The sequence below is a fragment of the Ictidomys tridecemlineatus genome, chromosome 3, assembly GCF_052094955.1.
Source record: "Ictidomys tridecemlineatus isolate mIctTri1 chromosome 3, mIctTri1.hap1, whole genome shotgun sequence".
NCBI lineage: Eukaryota > Metazoa > Chordata > Mammalia > Rodentia > Sciuridae > Ictidomys > Ictidomys tridecemlineatus.
In genome coordinates, this window is record NC_135479.1 from 128,341,304 (window position 1) to 128,362,479 (window position 21,176).

Consider the following 21,176-nt stretch of genomic DNA (forward strand, 5'->3'; position numbering starts at 1 on the left):
CTCTATAAGTCCTTCTGCACCCCAGTCTCCAATATCTGCTCACTTTAAACAGTCTTTCTGCACCTCAGTCTCCAAACTCTGCTTTCTGCAAAAGTCCTCCTGCACCTCAATCTTCAACCTCTGCTCTTTGCAACATTCCTTCTGCACCCCAGTCTCGTACCTGTGCTCTCTGTAAAAGTCCTTCTGCACCCCAATCTCAAACCTCTGCTCTCTGCAACGATCTTTCTGCACCTCAGTCTCCAAATTCTGCTCTCTGCAACGATCCTTCTGCATACCAGGCTCAAACATCTGCACTCTGTAACAGTCCTTTTACACCTCAGTCTCCAACCTCTGCTCTCTGCAACAGTCTTTTTGCACCCCAATCTCCAACATGTGCTCTCTTCAACAGTCCTTCTATACACCAGTCTCCAACCTCTGCTCTGCTCTCTTAAACAGTCATTCTGCACCCCACTCTCCAACCTCTGCTCTCTGTGACAGTCCTTCTGCACCTCAGTCTCCAAACCCTGCTATCTTAAAGAAACTTCTACAACCCAGTCTCAATAGTCTGCTCTCTGTAACAGTAATTCTGCACCCCATTCATCAACCTCTGCTCTCAGCAACGGACCTTATGCACCCCAGTCTCCAAACTCTGCTCTCCGCAACAGTCCTTCTGTACCCCTGCCCCCAACCTAAGCTCTCTAAAAGATCCTTCTGCACCCAAGTCTCCATACTCTTCTCTCTGTAACAGTCCTTCTGCACCCCAGTTTCCAATCTATACTCTCTGTAACAATCCTTCTGCACATTAGTCTTAAACCTCTGCTCTCAGCAACGGTCCTTTTGCACCCCAGTCTCCAAATTCTGTTCTCTGCAACAGTTCTTCTGCATCACAGTCTGCAACATCTGCTCTCTGTAACAGTCCTTCAGTACTTCAGTCTCCAACATCTGCTCTTTGTAATGGTCCTTCTGGACCCCAGTCTCTCACCTCTGCTTTCAGTATCAGTACTTCTGCACCCCAGTCTCCAAACTCTGCTCTGTGTAACATTCCTTCTGCACCTCAGTCTAAATCTCTGCTCTCTGTATCAGTCCTTCTGCACCCCTGTTTCAAAACTCAGCTCTCTGAAACAGTCCTTCTGCACCTCAGTCTCCAACAACTGATTTCTGCAACAGTCCTTCTACACACCAGTCTCCAAACTCTGGTCTCTGGGACAGTCCTTCTATACCCCCGTCTCCATAATCTGCTCTCTTCAACAATCCTTCTGCACCCCATTCTCCAACGTCTGCTCTGCAACAGTCTCTCTGCAACCCAGTCTTCAAACTCTGCTCTCTATAAGATCCTTCTGTACCCCAGTTTCCAAACTCTGCTCTCTGTAACATTCCTTCTGCACCCCAGTCTCCAACCTCTGCTCTCTGCAATGGTCCCTCTGCACCCCAGTCTCCAACCTTATTCTCAACAACAGTTCTTCTGTACCGCAGTCTTCAACCTCAGTTCTCTGTAAGGGTCCTTCTTCACCCCAGTCTCCAAACTCTGCTTTCTGTATCAGTGCTTCTCCACCCCAGTCTCCAAACTCTGCTTTCTGTATCAGTGCTTCTGCACCACAGTCTCCAAACTCTGCCCTCTGTAGCAGTCCGTCTGCACCTCACTCTGCAACCTCTGCTCTGTGCAACAATTCTTCTGCACCTCAGTCTTCAACCTCTGCTCTCTGTAACAGTCCTTCTGTACTGCAGTCTTCAACCTCTGCTCTCTGTAACAGTCCTTCTGCACCCAAGTCTCCAAACTCTGCGTTATGTATAAGTCATTCTGCACCCCAATCTCCAACCTCTGCTCTCTGTAACAGTCCTTCTGTACCTGAGACTCCAAACACTCTTCTCTACAACAGTCTTACTGCGCACCAATCTCCAATCTCTGTTCTCTGCAAAAGTCCTTATGCACCTCAGTGTCCAAACTCAGCTCTCTGTAAGATCCTTCTGAAACCCAGTCTCCAACCTCGGCTTTCTGCAATGGTCCTTCAGCACCCCAGTCTTCAAATTCTGATCTCTACAATAGTTATTCTCCACCCCAGTCTAAAACCTCTGCTCTCTGTAACAGTCCTTCTGTACCGCAGTCAGCAAACTCTGTTCTCTGTAAGGGTTTTCCTTCTCCACATTGTCCAATCTCTGCTTTCTGTATCAGTTTTTCTGCACCACATTCTCGAAACACTGCTGTCTGTATCAGTCCGTCTGCACCTCAGTTTGCAACCTCTGCACTTTGCAATAGTCCATATGGACCGCAGTCTCTAAATCCGCTCTCTGTTCCATTCCTTCTGCACCCCAGTCTCCAATATCTGCTGTCTGCAACAGTCTTTCTCCAACCCAGTCTCCAAAATCTGCTCTCTGCAACAATCCTTCTACACCCCAGTCTCCAACCTCTGCTTTCTGTATCACTCTTTCTGCACCACAGTTTTCAAACTCTGCTCTCTGCAACAGTCCTTCTGCACCTCACTCTGCAACCTTTGCTCTCTGCAAAAATCCCTCTGCACCCCAGTCTTCAACATCTGCTCTCCATAACAGTCCTTCTATACTGCAGTGTCCAATCTCTGCTCTCTGTAACAGTCATACTGCACCCGAGTCTCCAAACTCTGCGTTCTGTATCAGTCATTCTGCACACCAGTCTCCAACCTCTGCTCTCTGTAACAGTCCTACTGCATCTCAGACTCCAATCGCTGTTCTTTGCAAAATTACTTCTGCGCCCTTATCTCCAACCTCTGCCCATTGCAACAGTCCTTCTTCTCCTCAGTTTCCAAACTCTGCTCGGTGTAGGATCCTTCTGAAACCAAGTCTCCAACCTCTGCTTCCTGCAATGGTCCTTCTGCACCTCAGACTCCAACCTCTGTTCTCTGAAACAGTCCTTCTGCACCCCAGTCTCCATAATCTGCTCGCAACAAAGATCCTTCTGCACCCAAGTCTCCAAAATCTGCTCTCTGCAACAGTCCTTCTCCACCACAGACTCAAAACTCTGGTCTCTGCAACAGTCCATCTGCACCCCAGTCTCCAACCTCTGCTTTCTGTATCAGTCCTTCTGCACCCCAGTCTCCAACCTCTGCTCTCTTAACTGTCCTTCTTCACCTCAGTCTTCAAACTCAGCTTACTGCAACCTTCCTTCTGCACCCCAGTCTCTAACCTCTGCTCTCTACAATGATTCTTCTGCACCCTAGTCTCAAACCTCTTCTCGCTGAAACAGTCTTTCTGAAACTCAGTTTCCAACATCTGCTCTATGCAACAGTCCTTCTGCACCCCAGTCTCCAACGTCTGGTCTCTGCAACAGTAATTCTACACCCCACTCTCCAACCTCTGCTCTCTGCAACAGTCCTTCTACACCCCAGTCTCCATACTCTGATAGCCCCTACGATCCTTCAGCATCCCAGTCTTCAACCTCTTGTCTCTACATCAGTTCTTTTGCACCCCAGTCTCCAACCTCTGCTCTCAGGAACAGTCCTTCTCTACCGCAGTCTCCATCCGCTATTCTTCATAAGGGTCCTTATGCACCCCAGTATCCAACCTCTGCTTTCTTTATCAGTCGTTTTGCACCACAGTCTCAAAACTCTGCCCTCTGTAACAGTCCTTCTGCAACTCAGTCTGCAACCTCTGCTCTCTTCCAAAGTCCTTCTGCATCCCAGTTTCCATCCTCTGCTCTCTGCAACAGTCCTTTTGCACCCCAGTCTCCAACATTTGTTCTCTGCAACAGTCCTTCTCCACCCCAGTCTCAAAACTTTGCTCTCTATAACAGTCCTTCTTACTGCATTCTCCAACCTCTGCTCTGTGTAAGGGTCCTTCTTCACCCCAGTCTCCAAACTCTGCTTTCTGTATCAGTCCTTCTGCACCCCAGTCTCCAACTTATGCTCTGTGTAATTGTCCCTCTTCACCTTAGTCTCCAACCTCTGCTCTCTGATACAGTCCTTCTAGACCCCAGTCTCCAAACTCTGCTCTCTGTAACAATCCTTCTGCACCTCAGTCTCGAACCTCTGCTCTCTGCAACGGTCCTTCTGCACCTGAGTCTCCAACTTCTGCTCTGTATCAGTCCTGTACGCCTGTCTCCCACATATGCTCTCTGTAACAGTCCTTCTTCACCTCAGTCTTCAACCTCTGCTCTGGGTAACAGTCCTTCTGCACCCCAGTGTCCATCATCTGCTCTCTGAAACAATCCTTTCGCATCCCAGTCTCCAAACTCTGCTCTATGTAACAGTTCTTCTGAACCTAAGACTCTAATCTCTGCTCTACGTTAGATCCTTCTGCAACCCAGACTCCAAACTCTGCACTTTGTAACAGCCCTTCTGCACCCCAGTCTCCAACCTCTGCTCTCTGTAACACGCCTTCTGCACACCAGTCTCCAAACTCTGCTGTCTGTATCAGTCCTTCTGCACGCCAGTCGCAAACATCTGCTCTTTGTAACAGTCTTTCTGCATCTCAGTCTCCTACATCTGCTCTCTGCAACAGTCCGTCAGCACCCCAGATTCCAACTTCTGGTTTTTGCAACAGTCCTTCTACACCCAAGACTCCAAACTCTGGTGTGTGTAACAGTCATTCTGCACGCCTTCTCTCAACTCTCCTCTCTGTAACAGGCCTTCTGCACCCCAGTCTCCAAAGTCTGTTCTCTATAACAATCCTTCTGCACCCCAGTGTCCAACCTCTGCACTCTGTAACAGTCCTGCTGCACCTCTGTCTACAATCTCTGCTCTCTGTAAGATCCTTCTGAAAGCTTGTCTAAAATCTCTGCTCTCTGTAACAGTCTTTCTGCACCTCATTCTCAAAACTTTGTTCTTTCAACACTCATTCTGCACCCCAGTCACCAACCCCTACTCTCTGTAACAATTCTTCTGTACCGAACTCTCCAAACTCTTCTCTCTGTAACTGTCCTTCTGCACCCCAGTCTCAAACCTCTGCTTTCTGTATCAGTCCTTCTGCACCCAATTCTACAATCTCTGCTCTCTGTAACAGTTTTTCTGCACCTCATATCCAAACACTGCTATCTGCAACAGTCCTTATGCACCGCAGTCTCCAACCTCTGCTGTCTGCAAATTTCCTTCTGCACCCCAGTCTGAAACGTGTCCTCTGTGTAACAGTCCTTCTGCAGCCAAGTCTCCAAACGCTGCTCTCTGTAACAGTCCTTCTCCACCTCAGTCTTCAACCTCTGCTCTATAAAAGAGACCTACTTCACTCGAGTGTCCAACATCTGCTCTCTAAACAGTCCTTCTGCACCCCAGTCTCCAACATCTGCTCTCTGTAACAATCCTTCTGCACCTCAGTCTTCAAACTCTACTCTCTGTAACAATCGTTCTGCACCTCAGTCTCCAACCTAAGCTCTGTGTAAGATCTTTCTGTAAGCCAGTCTCCAAACTCTTCCCTCTGTAATAGTCCTTCTGCACACTTTCTCCAAACTCTTCTCTCTGTAACAGGCTTTCTGCACCCCAGTCTCAAACCTCTGTTCTCTGTAACAGTCCTTCTGCACCCCAGTCTCAAACCTCTGCTCTCAAAGACGATCTTTCTTCACCCCAGTCTCCAACGTCTACTCTCTGCAACAGTCCTTCTGCACCCGTTTCTCCAAAAACTGCTCTCTGCAACAGTCCTTCTGCACCTCAGTCTGAAATCTCTGTGCTCTGCAATGATTCTTCTGCACCCCAGTTTCCAAACTCTGCTCTCTGTAACAGTCCTGCTGCACCTCAGTCTCCAAACTCTGCTCTCTGTAACAGGCCTTTTGAACCCCAGTCTACAACCTCTACTCCCTGTAACATTCCTTCTGCACCTCAGTCTACAAACTCTGCTCTCTGCAACAGTCTACTGCACCTCAGTATCCAAGCTCTGCTCTCTGCAACGATCTTTCTGCACCTCAGTCTCCAAACTCTGCTCTCTGTAACAGTCCTTCTGCACTCCATTCTCCAACCTCTGCTCTCTGGAACAGTCCATTTGCACCCCAGTCTTCAACCTCTGCTCTCTGTAAGATCCATCTGAACCCTAGTATCCAAACTCTGCTCTCTCTAACAGTCCTTCTGCACCCCAGTCTCAAAAATCTGCTCTTGTAACAGTCCTTCTACACCTCAGTCTCCAACCTCTGCTGTCTGCAATAGTCCATCTGCACTCCAGTCTCCCACATCTGCTCTCCGCAACAGTCCTTCAACACCCTAGTTTCCAACCTCTGCTCTCTGCAACAGTCCTTCTGCACCCCAGTCTCTAAACTCTTCTCTCTGCAACGATACTTCTAGACCCCAGTCTCCAACCTCTGCCCTCTGCAAAAGTCCTTCTGCACCCCAGTTTTCAACCTCTGCGCTCTGTAACAGTTTTTCTATACCGCAATCTCCAAACGCTGGTCTCTGTAACTTTTTTCTACACCCCAATTTCCAACCTCTAGTTTCTGTAACAGTGTTTCTGCACCTCAGTCTCCAAACTCTGCTCTCTGTAAGAGTGTTTCTACACATCAGTCTCCAACCTCTGCTCTCTGCAACAGTCCTTCTGCACCTCATATCCAACCTCTGCTCTCTGCAACAGTCCTTCTGCACCCCAGTCTCCAAACTCTCCTCTCTGCAACGATCCTTCTGGACCCCAGTCTCCAACCTCTGCTTTCTGTAAAAATCCTTCTGCACCACAGTCTCCAAATTCTGCTCTCTGTAAGATCCTTCTGCACTACAGTTTCCAAACTCTGTTCTCTCTAACATTCCTTCTCCACCCCAGTCTTTAACCTCTGCCTTCTGCAAGTGTCCTGCGGCACCCCAGTCTTCAACCTCTGTCCTCTGCAACAGTCCTTGTGGTCCCCAGTCTCCAAACTCTGCTCTCCATAACGGTCTTTCAGCACCCCAGTCTCCAAACTCTACTTTATGTATCAGTCCTTTTGAACCTCAGTCTCAAACCTCTGCTCCCTGTATCTATCCTTCTGCACTTCACTCTCCAATCTGTGCTCTCTGTTATATTCCTTCTGCACCCCAGTCTCCAACCTCTGCTCTCTGTAACAGTTTTTCTTTACCGCAGTCTCCAACCTCTGATCTCTGTAACGGTCTAATTGCACCCCAATTTCCAACCTCTGCTTTCTGTAACAGTCCTTCTGCACCTCAGACTTCAAACTCTGCTCTCTGTAACAGTGCTTCTACTCCTCAGTCTCCAAACTCTGCTCTCTGTAACAGTCCTACTGAACCTCAGTCTGACACCTCTGCTCTCTTCATGATCCTCTGCACCCCAGTCTCCAAACACTGCTCTCTGTAACAGTGCACCTGCACCTCAGTCTCCAACCTCTGCTCTCTGTAAGATCCTTCAGAAACCCAGTCTCCAAACTCTGCTCTCTATAGCTGTTTTTCTGCACCCCAGTTTCCAACCTTTCCTCTCTGTTACAGGCCTTCTGCACGCCAGTCTCCAAACTCTTCACTATTTAGCAGGCCTTCTGCACCCCAGTCTACAATATCTGCTCTCTGCAACGATCCTTCTGCACCCCAGTCTCCAATATCGGCTCTCTGAAACAGTCCTTCTGCACCTCAGTCTGAAAACTCTATTATCTGCAACGATCATTCTGCACCCCAGTCTCCAACCTTTTCTCTGTATAACAGTCCTGCTGTACCACAGTCTCCAAAATCTTCTATCTATAAGATCCTTCTGCAACCCTCTCTCCAAACTCTGCTGTTTGTAACAGTCCTTCTGCACCCCAGTCTCCAAACTCTGCTCTGTGTAACAGGCCTTTTGCACTCCATTCTCCAAACTCTGCTGTCTGCTACAGTCCTTCTGCACCTGGGTCTCCAACATCTTCTCTCTGTTAGATCCTTCTTAAACCCAGTCTCCAAACTCTGTGATCTGTAACAGTCATTCTAGAGCCCTTCTCCACACTCTGCTCTCCGTTACAGGCCTTCTGAACCCAAGTCTCCAACCTCTGCTCTCTGTAACAGTCTTTTTGCACCGCAGTCTCCACCTCTGCTCTCTGCAACGATCCTTCTGCACCCCAGTCTCCAACGTCTCCTCTCCTCAACAGTCCTTCTGCACCTCAGTATCCAGATTCTCCTCTCTGCAACAGTTCTTCTACACCCCAGTCTTCAACCTCTGCTCTGTGTAACAGTCCTTCTGCACCCCAGTATCCAACCTCTGCTCTCCAGAACAGTCCTTCTGCACAATATTCTCCAACCTCTGCTCTCTGTTACAGTCCTTCTATACCACAGTCTCCAACCTCTGCTCTCTGTAACGGTCCCTCTACACCAATTTCGAACCTCTGCTTTCTGTAACAGTCCTTCTGCACCTCAGTCACCAAACTCTGCTCTCTGTAACAGTCCTGATGCACCTCAGTCTCCAACCTCTGCTCTCTGTTACAGTCCTTCTGCACCTTTGTCTGAAACCTCTGCTCTCTGCACGATCTTTCTGGACCCCCGTCTCCAAACATTGCTCTCTGTAACAGTCCTTATGTACTGCAGTCTCCAAACTCTGCTCTCTGTAAAGATCTTTTTGCATGCCATTTTCCAACCTCTTCTTTATTTCTCTGTCCTTCTGCACCTCAGTCTCCAACCTCTGCTCTCTCCAAAGTCTTTCTGCACCCCATTCTACAACTTCTGCTCTCTGAAACAGTCCTTCTGAACAACAGTATTCAACATGTGCTCTCTGAAAAAGTCCTTGTGTACCCTAGTCACCAACCTCTGCTCTCTGGAAAAGTCCTTCTGTACTGCAGTCTCCAACTTCTGCTCTCTGCAACGAACCTTCTTCACCCCAGTCTCCAACATCTGCTCTCTACAAAAGTTCTTCTGCAACTCAGTCTGAAAATTTTGCTCTCTGCAACAATCCTTCTGCACCCAAGACTTCAACATCTGCTCTCTTTAACAGTCCTTCTGCACCTCAGTCTCCAAACTCAGCTCCATATAAGATCCTTCTGCAACACAGTCTCTAAAATTTGGTCCCTGTAACTGTCTTTCTGAACCTCAGTCTCCAAACTTTGCTCTCTGTAACACTCGATCTACACCTCAGTCTGAAACCTCTTCTCTCTGCAGGATCCTTCTGAACTCCAGTCTCCAACCACTGCTCTCTGTAACAGTCCTCCTTCACGTAAGTCTCCAAACTCTGCTCTCTGTAAGATCCTTTTGCCACCCAGTCTCCTAACTCTGCTCTCTATAAAAGTCCTTCTGCAAGCCAGTCTTCTACATCTGCTCTCTTTAACAGGCCTTCTGCACCCCAGTCTCCAAACTCTACTCTCTGAAACAGGCTTTCTGCATCCCAGTCTCCAAACTCTTCTCTCTGCAACGATCATTCTACACCTCAGTCTCCAACATCTGCTCTCTGTAAGATCCTTCTGCAACCCAGTCTCCCAACTCTGCCCTCTCTAACTGTCCTTCTGCACACCTTCTCCCAACTCTCCTCTCTGTAACAGGCCTTTTGCACCCCAGTCTCCAAAGTCTGTTCTCTATAAGAAGTCTTCTACACCCCAGTCTCCAACCTCTGCTCTCTGCAACAGTCCTTTTGCACCCCAGTCTCCAACCTGTGGTTTCTGCAACAGTCCTTCTGCACCTCAGTCTTAAAACGCTGTTCTCTGCTACGATCCTTTTGTACCTCAGTCTCCAACCTCTACTCTCTGTAACAGTCCTTCTGCACCTGGGTCTCCAACATCTTCTCTCTTTTAGATCCTTCATAAACCCAGTCTCCAAACTCTGTGATCTGTAACAGTCATTCTAGAGCCCTTCTCCACACTCTGCTCTCCGTTAAAGGCCTTCTGAACCCCAGTCTCCAACCTCTGCTCTCTGTAACAGTCTTTTTGCACCGCAGTCTCCAAACTCTTCTCTCTGCAACGATTCTTCTGCACCCAAGTCTCCAACGTCTCCTCTCCTCAACAGTCCTTCTGCACCTCAGTCTCCAGATTCTCCTCTCTGCAACAGTTCTTCTACACCCCAGTCTTCAACCTCTGCTCTGTGTAACAGTCCTTCTGCACCCCAGTCTCCAACCTCTGCTCTCTGTAACAGTCCTTCTGCACAATAATCTCCAACCTCTGCTCTCTGTTACAGTCTTTCTATACCACAGTCTCCAACCTCTGCTCTCTGTAACGGTCCCTCTACACCAATTTCCAACCTCTGCTTTCTGTAACAGTCCTTCTGCACCTCAGTCACCAAACTCTGCTCTCTGTAACAGTCCTGATGTACCTCAGTCTCCAACCTCTGCTCTCTGTTACAGTCCTTCTTCACCTCAGTCTGAAACCTCTGCTCTCTGCATGATCCTTCTGGACCCAGTCTCCAAACACTGCTCTCTGTAATATTCATCCTGCCCCACAGTCACCAACCACTGCTCTCTGTAAGATCCTTCTGCAACCCAGCCTCAAAACTCTTCTCTCTATAACAGTCCTTCTTCAACCCAGTCTCCAACCTCTGCTCTCTGTTGCAGGACTTATGAACCTTAGTCTCCAAACTCTGCTCTCTTAAACAGTCCTTCTGCACGCCAGTCTGCAACCTCTGCTTTCTGTAACGGTTCTTCTGCACCCCAGTCTCACACCTCTGCTTTCTGTATCATAATTCTTCACCCGAGTCTCCAACGTTTGCTCTGTGTAACATTTCTTCTGCAGATCAGTCTACAACCTCTGCTCTTTGCAACAGTCCTTCTGCACCCTAGTCTCCAACCTGTGCTCTCTGTAACAATCCTTCTACACCGCAGTCTCCCACCTCTTCTCTCTGTAACTATCCTTCTGCAGCCCAAGCTCCAACTCTGCTGTCTTCAATGATTCTTCTGCAACTCAGTATCCAACTTCTGCTCTCTTCAACAATCTTTCTGCACGCCAGTCTCCAACCTCTACTCTCTGTAACTATTTTTCTGCACCTCCGTCCCCAACCTCTGCTCTCTGCAACCATCATTCTGCACCCCTGTATCCAACCTCTGCTCTCTGCAAGGATCCTTATGCACCCCAGTCTCCAACATCTGCTCTCTGTAACGGTCCTTCTGCACCCAGTCTCAAACCTCTGCTTTCTGTGTAAGTCCTTCTGAACAAGGGTTTCCAACCTCTGCTCTCTGTAACAGTCCTTCTGCACCTGTGTCTCCAACCTCTGAACTCTGCAACCTTACTTATGCACCGCATTCTCTAACCTCTGCTTTCTGTAACAGTCCTTTCGCACCCCATTCTCTAACCTCTGGTCTCTGCAACAGTCCTTCTGTAACACAGTCTCCAACCTCTGCTCTCTGTAATGGTCTTTCTGCACCCCAGACTCAACCTCTGCTTTCTGTATCTGTAATTCTGCACCCCAGTCTCCAAACTTTGCTTTCTGTAACATTCTTTCTGAACCTCAGTCTCCAACGTCTTCACTCTGTGACAGTTCTTCTGCACCCCAGTCTCCAAACTCTTCTCTCTGCAAAAGTTTTTTTGAACCCCAGTCTCCAATATCTGCACTCTGAAACAATTCGTCTATAAACCATTCTCCAACCTCTGCTCTCTGTAACAGTCCTCCTGTATTGCAGTCTCCGAACTCTGCTCTCTGCAACGGTCCTTCTGCACCCTAGTCTCCAACCTCTGCTTTCTATATAAGTCCTTCTGAACCCCAGTCTCCAACCTCTGCTCTCTGTGACAGTCCTTATGCACCTCAGACTCCAAATTCTGCTCTCTGCAGCTGTCCTTCTGCACCCCAGTCTCCAACCTCTGTAATTTCCAAGAGTCCCTCTGCACCTCAGTCTGAAAACTCGGTTCTCTGCAACGATCCTTCTGCACCCCAGTCTCCAAACTCTGCTCTCTGTAACAGTTCTGTTCCACCTCAGTCTCCAACCTCTGCTCTCTGTAAGATCCGTCTGCAACCCTGTCTCCAAACTCTGCTCTTTGTAACAGTCCTTCTGCACCCCAGTCTCAAACCTCTGCTCTGTGCAACAGTTCGTCTGAACCGCAGTCTCCAACATCTGCTCTATGAAAGATCCTTCTGCACCCCAGTCTCCAAACTCCGATCTCCGTAACAGTCCTTCTTCACCCGAGTCTCCTAACTTGCTCTCTTTAACAATCCTTCTTCACCTTATTCTCCAACATCTGCTCTCTGCAACGGTCATTCTGCAGCCCATTCTCCAATCTCTGTTGTCTACTAGAGTACTTCAGCATGTCAGTCTCCAAACTCTTCTCCCTGCAAAAATCCTTCTGCACCCCAGGCTCCAACCATTGCTCTCGATAACATTTCTTCTGAAAATCAGTCTCCAAACTCTGCTACATGTAAGTTCCTTCTGCCACCCAGTCTCCAATATCTGCTCTCTGTAACAATCCTTCTGCACCCCAGTCTTCAACCTCTTCTCTGTGCACCGGTTCGTCTGCACCCAACTCTCCAGGCTCTACTCACTGTAAGATCCTTCTGCACACCAATCTCCAAACTCTGATCTCTGTAACAGTCCTTCTTCACCCCAGGCTCCAACCTCTTCTCCCTGCAACAATTTTTCTGCATCCCAGTCTCCAACTTCTGCTCTCTGCAACAGTTCTCCTTCACCCCAGTCTTTAACATCTACTCTCTGAAATAGTCCTTCAGCATCCCATTCTCCAACCTCTGCTCTCTGCAACAGTCCTTCTGTACCCTGGTCTCCACCCTCTGCTCTCTGTAACAGTCCTTCTGTACTGCAGTCTCCAACCTCTGATCTCTGTAAGGTTCATTCTAGACCCAAGTCTCCAACATCTGCGTTCTTTATCAATCCTTCTGCACCCCAGTCTCCAACCTCTGCTCTCTGTAACAGTCCTTCTACACTGCAGTCTTCAACCTCTGCTCTGTGTAACAGTCCTTCTGCAACCCAGTTTCCAATCGCTGCTCTCTGCCACGATCCTTCTGCATCCCAGTCTCCAACATCTGCTTTCTGCAACCGTCCTTCTGCACCCAAGTCTCTGACCTCTGCTCTCTGAAAGGATCCTTCTGCACACCAGTCTCCATCCTCTGCTCTCTGCAATAATCCTACTGCAAACCAGTCGCCACCCTCTGCTATCTGTAACAATCCTTCTGCACTGCAGTCTTTAAACTCTGCTCTATGTAATATTCTTCTGCAACCCAGTCTCCAAACTCTGCTCTCTGTAACAGCCCTTCTGTATGCAGTCTCCAACCTCTGATCTCTTTAACAAGCCTTCTGAACCCCAGTCTCCAAACTCTGCTCTCTGTATCAGTCCTTCGGCACACCAGTCTTCAAACTCTGCTCTCTGTAACAGTCTTTCTGCATCTCAGTCTCTTACCTCTGCTCTCTGCAACAGTTCTTCTGCATACCAGTCTCCAATATCTGCACTCTGAAACAGTTCTTCTCCACTCCAGTCTCCAACCTCTGCTCTCTGAAACAGTCCCCCTGAATTGCAGTCTCCAAATTCTGCTCTGTGTAATGGTCCTTCTGCACCTCAGTCTCCAACCTCTGCTTTCTGTATCAGTCCTTCTGCACCACAGTATCCAACCTCTGCTATCTGAAACAGTCCTTCTGCACCTCAGTCTCCAAATTCTATTCTCTGCAAAAGTTTTTCTGCACCCAAGTCTCCCACCTATGCTCTCTGTAACAGTCCTTCTACACCCCAGTCTTAAACCTCTGCTCTGTTTAACAGTCCTTCTGCACCCCAGTCTCCAACCTCTGCTCTCTGTAACAGTCCTTCTGCACCATATTCTCCAACCTCTTCTCTCTGTTACAGTCTTTGTATACCGCAGTCTCCAACCTCTGCTTTCTGTAACGGTCCCTCTGCACCCCAATTTCCAACCTCTGCTTTCTGTAACAGTCTTTCTGCACCTCATTCACCAAACTGTGCTCTCTGTAACTGTCCTTCTGCACCTCAGTCTCCAACGTCTGCTCTCTGTAACAGTATTTCTGCACCTCAGTCTGAAGCCTCTACTCTCTGCTTGATCCTTCTGCACCCCATTCTTAAACGGTTGCTCTCTGTAAAAGTCGTCCTGCACCTCAGTCCCAAACCCCTTCTCTGTAAAATCCTTCTGCAACCCAGCCTCAAAACTCTGCTCTCTATACCAGTCCTTCTGAAACCCAGCCTCAAAACTCTGCTCTCTATAACTGTCCTTCTACAACCCAGTCACCAACCTCTGCTCATTGTAGCAGGCCTTCTGCACCCCAGTCTTCAAACTCTGCTCTCTGAAACAGTACTTGTGCACGCCAGTCTCCAACCTCTGCTCTCTGTAATGGTCCTTCTGCACCTCAGTCTTCCACCTCAGCTTTCTGTATCATAATTATTCATCCCAGTCTCCAACGTCTTCTCTGTGTAACAGTCCTTCTGCATCTCAGTCTCCAAATTCTGCTCTGTAACAGTCCTTCTGCACCCCAGTCTCCAAACTCTGCTTTCTGCAACATTCCTTCTGCACCCCAGTCTCCAACCTGTGCTCTCTGTAACAGTCCTTGTGAACACCAGTCTTCCAACTCTGCTCTCTATAACGATTCTTCTGCAGCCCAGTCTCCACCTATGCTCTCTGCAACGATTCTTCTGCAACTCAGTCTACATACTCTGCTCTCTATGTAACAGTCCCTCTACACGCCAGGATTCAACATTTGCTCTCTGCAACATTTCTTCTACACCCAGGTCTCCAAACTGTGCTCTCTGTAACTGTCCTTTTGCACCTCAGTCTGAAAACGCTGCTCTCTGCAATAATTCTTCTGCACCCCAGTCTGTAACCTCTGCTCTTGTAACACTCCTTCTACACCTCTGTCTCCAAAAGGCTCACTCTAAGATCTTTCTGTAACCCTGTCTCGAAACTGTGCTATCTGTAACAGTCCTTCTACAACCCAGTCTCCAACCTCTGCTCTCGGCAACAGTCCTACTGCACCCCAGTCTCCAACCTGTACACTCTGTAAGATCCTTCTGCACCACAGTCTCCAACCTCTGCTCTCTGTAACAGTCCTTTTGTACCCCAGTCTCCAAACTCTGCTCTCTCCTACAGTCCTTCTGCACCCAGGTCTCTAACCTCTACGCTCTGTAAGATTATTCTGCACGGCAGTCTCCAAAGTCTGTTCTCTGCAACAGTCGTTCTGCACCGCGGTATCCAACCTGTGCTCTCTGTAAAAGTCCTTCTGTACTGCAGTCTCCAAACTCTACTGTCTGTAATGGTCCTTCTGCACTCCAGTCTCCAACCTCTTCTCTCTGTATCAGTCCTTCTGCACCTATATCTCCAAACTCTACTCTCTGCAACAGTCCTTCTGCACCCCTGTCTCCAACCTCTGCTCTCTGAAACATTTCTTCTACACTCAGATCTCCAAACTGTGCTATCTGTAACTGTCATTCTGTACCCCAGTCTACAACCTCTGCTCTCGGTAACGATTCTTCTGCCCCTGAGTCTCCAGCCTCTGCTCTCTGAAACGATCCTTCTGCCCCTCAGTTTTCAACCTCTGCTCTCTGCAGCGATCTTTCTGCACCCCAGTCTCCAACCTGTGGTCTCCGTAACTGTCCTTCTGACCCCAGTCTCCAACCTCTGCTCTCTGTAAAGATCTTTCTGCACCCCATTCTCCAACCTCTGCTCTCTGCAATAATTCTTCTGCACTTAGTTTTCAACCTCTGCTCTTGGCAACTATCATTCTGTACCCCAGTCTCCAACATCTGCTCTCTGTAACAGTCCTTCTGCACTTCAGTCTCCAACCTCTGCTCTCTGTACCAATCCTTCTGTACCTCAGTCTCCAAATTCTGCTCTCTATAACAGTCATTCTGTACCTCAGTCACCAACATCTGCTCTCTGTAACAGGCCTCATGCACCCCAGTCTCAAAACTCTGCTCTCTGTAACAGTTATTCTGCACCCCAGTCTCGAAACTCTGGTCTCTGTAACAGTCCTTCTGCACCCGAGTTTCCAAACTCTGCTCTCTGTAACAATCCTTCTGCACCCCAGTCTCCAACCTCTGCTCTCTGTGCAGTTCTTCTGCACCACAATCTCCAACCTTTGCTCTCTGTAAGGGAACTTCTCCAACCCAGTCTCAAACATCTGCTCTCTGCAACGATCCTCCTTCTACCCTTCTCCGAACTCTGCTCTCTGTAACAGTCATTTTGTATCGCAGTCTCCAACCTCTTTTTTTGTAATGGTCCTTCTGCTCGCCAATGGCCAACCTCTGGTTTCTGTAACAGACGTTCTACACCTCAGACTCCAAACTCTGCTCTCTGTAAAAGTGCTTCTGCTCCTCATTCTGAATCCTCTGCTCTCTGCAACGATCCTTCTGCACCCCAGTCTTCTATCTGTAACAGGCCTTCTGCACCCCAGTCTCCAACCTCTGCTCTCTGTAACAGGCCTTCTGCACCATAGTCTCTTAATTCTGCTCTCTGTAACAGGCCTTCTGCACCCCTGTCTCCCACCTCTTCTCTCTGCAACGATCCTTTTGCACCTCAGTCTCCAACCTCTGCTCTCTGCAACAGTCCTTTTGCACTTCAGTCTCCAATTTGTGCTCGCTATAAGATCTTTCTGCATCCCAGTCTCTAACATCTGCTCTCTGTAACAGTCCTTCTGCACCCCAGAATCCTACGTCTGCTCTCTGTAAAAGTCCTTCTGCACCTCAGTTTCCAAACTTTGCTCTCTGTAATGGTCCTTCTGCACCCCAGTCACCAACTTCTGCTCACTGCAACGATCCTTCTTCTCAACAGGCTCCAACCTCTGCTCTCTGCAATTGTCTCTCTGCACCCCAGTCTCCAAACTCTGCTCTCTGTAACAGTCCTTCTGTACCGAAGTCTCCAAACTTTTCTCTCTGTAACGGTCCTTCTGAACCCCAATTGCCAAACTCTGCTTTCTGTAACAGTCCTTCTGCAAATCAGACTCCAACCTCTGTTCTCTGTAACAGTCCTTCTGAGCCTCAGTCTGAAACCTCTGCTATCTGTAATGGTCCTTATGCACCCCAGTCTCCAAACTCTGCTCTGTAACAGGACTTCTGCACCCCAGTCTCCAAACACTTCTCTATGCAACGATCCTTCTGTACGTCAGTCTCTAACCTCTGTTCTCTACAACAGTCCTTCTGCACCCCAGGCTTCAAACTCTGCTCTCTTTAATAGTCCTTCTGTTCCGCAGTCTCCAACCTCTTCTCTCTCTAACAATCATTCTGCACCCCAGTTTTCAAATGCTTCTTTGTGTATCAGTTATTCTGCACCCCAGTCTCCAACCAGTGCTCTCTGTATAAGTCCTTCTGCACCTCTGTATCCAACGTCTGCTTTCTGCAACAGTCCTTCTATACCCCAGTCTCAAACCTCTGTGCTCTGCAATGATCCTTCTGCACCACAGTATCCAATGTCTGCTCTCTGCAACAGTCTTTCTGACCCCAGTCTCCAGCCTCTGCTCTCTGTAATATCTTTCTGCACCCTAGTTTCCAAACTCTGCTCTTTGTGACATTCCTTCTGAACCCCAGTCTCCAGCCTCTGCTCTTTGTAACAGTACTTCTGTACCACAGTCTCCAGGCTCTGCTCACTGAAACATTTCCTCTGCACACCACTCGCCAAACTGTGCTCTCTGTAACTCTCTTTCTTACCCCAATCTTCAACATCTGCTCTCTGTAACGATCCTTCTGCACCTCAGTCTCCAACCTCTGCTCTCTGCAATGATCCTTCTAAACTTCAGTTTGCAACCTCTGCTCTCTGCAACTATCCTTCTGCACCCCAGTTTCCAACCTCTGCTCTCTGTAACAGTCCTTCTACACCTCTGTCTCTAACGTCTCCTCTCTGTACCAATCCTTCTGGACCTCAGTCTTCAACCTCTGCTCTGTTTAACAGTCCTTCTGCACCTCAGTCTTTAACCGATGCTCTCTGAAACAGGCTTTCTGCACCCCAGTCTCCAACCTTTGCTTTCTGTAACAGTTCCTCTGCACCCCAATCTCGAACCTCTGCTCTCTGTAACAGTCCTTCTGCAACCCAGTCTCCAACCTCTTTTCTCTGCAACGATCATTCTGCACCTCAGTCTCCAACCTCTGCTCTCTTTAACAGTGTTTCTGCACCTCAGTCTTCAACCTATGCTCTCTGAAACAGGGTTTCTGCACCCCAGTCTCCAACCTTTGTTCTCTGTAACAGTTCTTCTGCACCCCAATCTCGAACCTCTGCTCTATCTAACAGTCCTTCTGCAACCCAGTCTCCAACCTCTTCTCTCTGAAACGATCCTTCTGCACCTCAATCTCCAACCTCTGATCTCTGCAACAGTCCCTCTGCACCCCAGTCTCCAGACTCTGCTCTCTTTAAGATCTTTTTGCATCTCTTTCTCCAACCTCTGCTCTCTGTAACAGTCCTCCTGCACCCCAGTATCCAAACTCTGCTCTCTGTAAAAGTCCTTTTGCACCTCAGTCTCCAAACTTTGCTCTCTGTAATTGTCCTTCTTCACCCCATTCTCCAACCTCTGCTCTCTGTAACAGGCCTTCTGCAACCCAGTTTCCAAAGTCTGCTCTGTAACAGAACTTCTGCACCCAGGTTTCCAACCACTTCTCTATGCAACGATCATTCTACACCTCAGTCTCCAAACTCTGTTCTCTGCAACAGTCCTTGTGCACCCCAGGCTTCAAACTCTGCTCTCCGTAATAGTCCTTCTGTACCGCAGTCTCCAAACTCTGCTCTCTGTAACGGTCATTCTGCACCCCAGTTTTTAAATGCTGCTTTGTGTATCAGTTATTCTGCACCCCAGTCTCCAACCAGTGCTCTCTGTAAAAGTCCTTCTGCACCTTAGTCTAAAACCTCTGCTCTCTGCAACAGTCCTTCTATACCCCAGTCTCCAACCTCTGTGCTCTGCAATCATCCTTCTGCACCACAGTCTCCAACGTCTATTCTCTGCAACAGTCATTCTGAACCCAGTCTCCAGCCTCTGCTCTCTGTAAGATCCTTCTGCACCCCAGGTTCCAAACTATGCTCTCTGTGACATTTCTTCTGAACCCCAGTCTCCAGCCTCTGCTCTTTGTAACAGTACTTCTATACCACAGTCTCCGATCTCTGCTCACTGCAACATTTCCTCTGCACACCACTCTCCAAACTGTGCTCTCTGTAACTGTCTTTCTGACCCCAGTCTCCAACCTCTGCTCTCTGTAACGATCTTTCTGCACCTCAGTCTTCAACCTCTGCTCTCTGCAACGATCCTTCTGAACCTCAATTTGCAACCTCTGCTCTCTGCAACGATCCTTCTGCACACCAGTTTCCAACCTCTGCTCACAGTAAAAGTCCTTCTAAACATCTGTCCCCAACCTCTCCACTCTATAAGAATCCTTCTGCACCTCAGTCTTCAACGTCTGCTCTCTTTAACAGTCCTTCTGCAACTCAGTCTCCAAACTCTGCTCTCTGTAAGAGGCTTTCTGAACCCCAGTCTTTAAACTTTGCTCTCTGGAACAGTTCTTCTGCATCCCAATCTCGAACCTCTGGTCTCTGTAACAGTCCTTCTGCAACCCAGTCTCCAACCTCTTCTCTCTGCAACGATCCTTCTGCACCTCAGTCTCCAACCTCTGCTCTCTGCAACAGTCCTTCTGCACCCTAGTCTCAAGACTCTGCTCTCTTTAAGATCCTTTTGCATCCATTTCTCCAACCTCTGCTCTCTGTAACAGTCCTCCTGCACCCCAGTATCCAACCTCTGCCCTCTGTAAAATTCCTTTTGCACCTCAGTCTCCAACCTTTGCTCTCTGTAATGGTCCTTCTGCACCCCAGTCTCCAAACTCTGTTCTCTGTAGCAATCCTTCTGCACCTTAGTCTCCAACATCTGCTCTCTGTAACAATCCTTCTGCATCCTAGTCTCCAACATCTGCTCTCTACAACGGTCCTTCTGCATCAAAGTCTCCAAACCCTGCTCTCTCTAACAGTCCTTCTATACCGCAGTCTCCAACCTCTTCTCTCTATAATGGTCCTTCTACACCCCAATTGCCAACCTCTGCTTTCTGTAACAGTCCTTCTGCACCTCAGATTCCAACTTCTGCTCTCTGTAACCGTCCTTCTAAGCCTCAGTCTGAAACCTCTACTCTCTGTAACGATCCTTCTGCACCCCAGTCTCCAACCTCTGCTCTGTGTAACAGGTCTTCTGCATCCCAGTCTCCAATCTGTGCTCTCTATAACAGGCCTTCTGCACCCCAGTCTCCAACCTCTTCTCTCTGCAATGATCCTTCTGCACCTTAGTCTCCAACCTCTGCTCTCTGCAACAGTACTTCTAAACCCCAGGCTCCAACCTCTGCTCTCTGCAACGATCCTTCTGCACCCCAATCTCCAACTTCTGCTCTCTGCTACAGTACTTTTGCACCCCAGTCTCCAACATCTGCTCTCTGCAATATTTCTTCTGCATCCCAGTCTCCAAACTCTGCTCTCTGTAGCGATCCTTCTGCACTTCATTCTCAAACCTCTGCTCTCTGCAATGAACATTCTGCACCCCAGTCTCCATCCTCTCCTCTCTGTAAGAATCCTTTTGCACCCCAGTCTCCAACCTCTCCTCTCTGAAAATGTCCTTCTGCACCTCAGACTCCAATTCCTGCAATTATTAACAGTCCTTCTGCACCCCATTCTCAAACCTCTGCTCTCAGAAATGATCTTTCGTCACCTCAGTCTCCAACCTCTGCTCTCTTTAATAGTTTTTCTTCACCCCAGTCTCTAACATGTGCTCTCTGCAACGTTCCTCCTTGTCCTCAGGATCCAAACTCTGCTATTGGCAACGGTCCTTCTACACCCCAGGTTCTAAACTCTGCTCTCTGTAACAATCCTTCTACACCTCAGTCTCCAAACTCTGCTCTCTGAAACAGTCCATCTGCACCCCAGTCTCCAACCTCTGCTCTCAGTAACAGTTCTTCTGCACCCCAATCTCCAAACTCTGCTCTCTGTAACACTCCTTCTGCACCCCAGGCTCCAGCCTCTACTCTCTGTAAAAGTCCAACTGCACCTCAGTCTCCAACCTCTGCTCTCTGTAAGATCCTTCTGCATCCCATTCTCCAAACGCTGCTCTCTGTTACAGTTCTTCTGCACCCCAGTCTCCAAACTCTCCTCTCTGTAACAGGCCTTCTGCACCCCAGTCTCCAACCTGTGCTCTCTGCAAGATCCTTCTGCACCCTAGTCTCCAAACTCTGCTCTCTGTAACAGTCCTTCTGCACCCCAGGATCCTACGTCTGCTCTCTATAACAGTCCTTCTGCACCTCAGTCTGAAAACTCTTCTCTCTTCAAAAATCCTTCTGCACCCGAGTTTCCAAACTTTGCTCTCTGTAACAGTCCTTCTGAACCTCAGTCTCCAAAATGCTCTCTGTAAGATCCTTCTGCAACACAGTCTCGAAATTGTGCTATCTGTAACAGTCCATCTGCACCCCAGTCTCCAATGTCTGCTCTCTTTAACAGGCCTTCTGCACCCCGGTC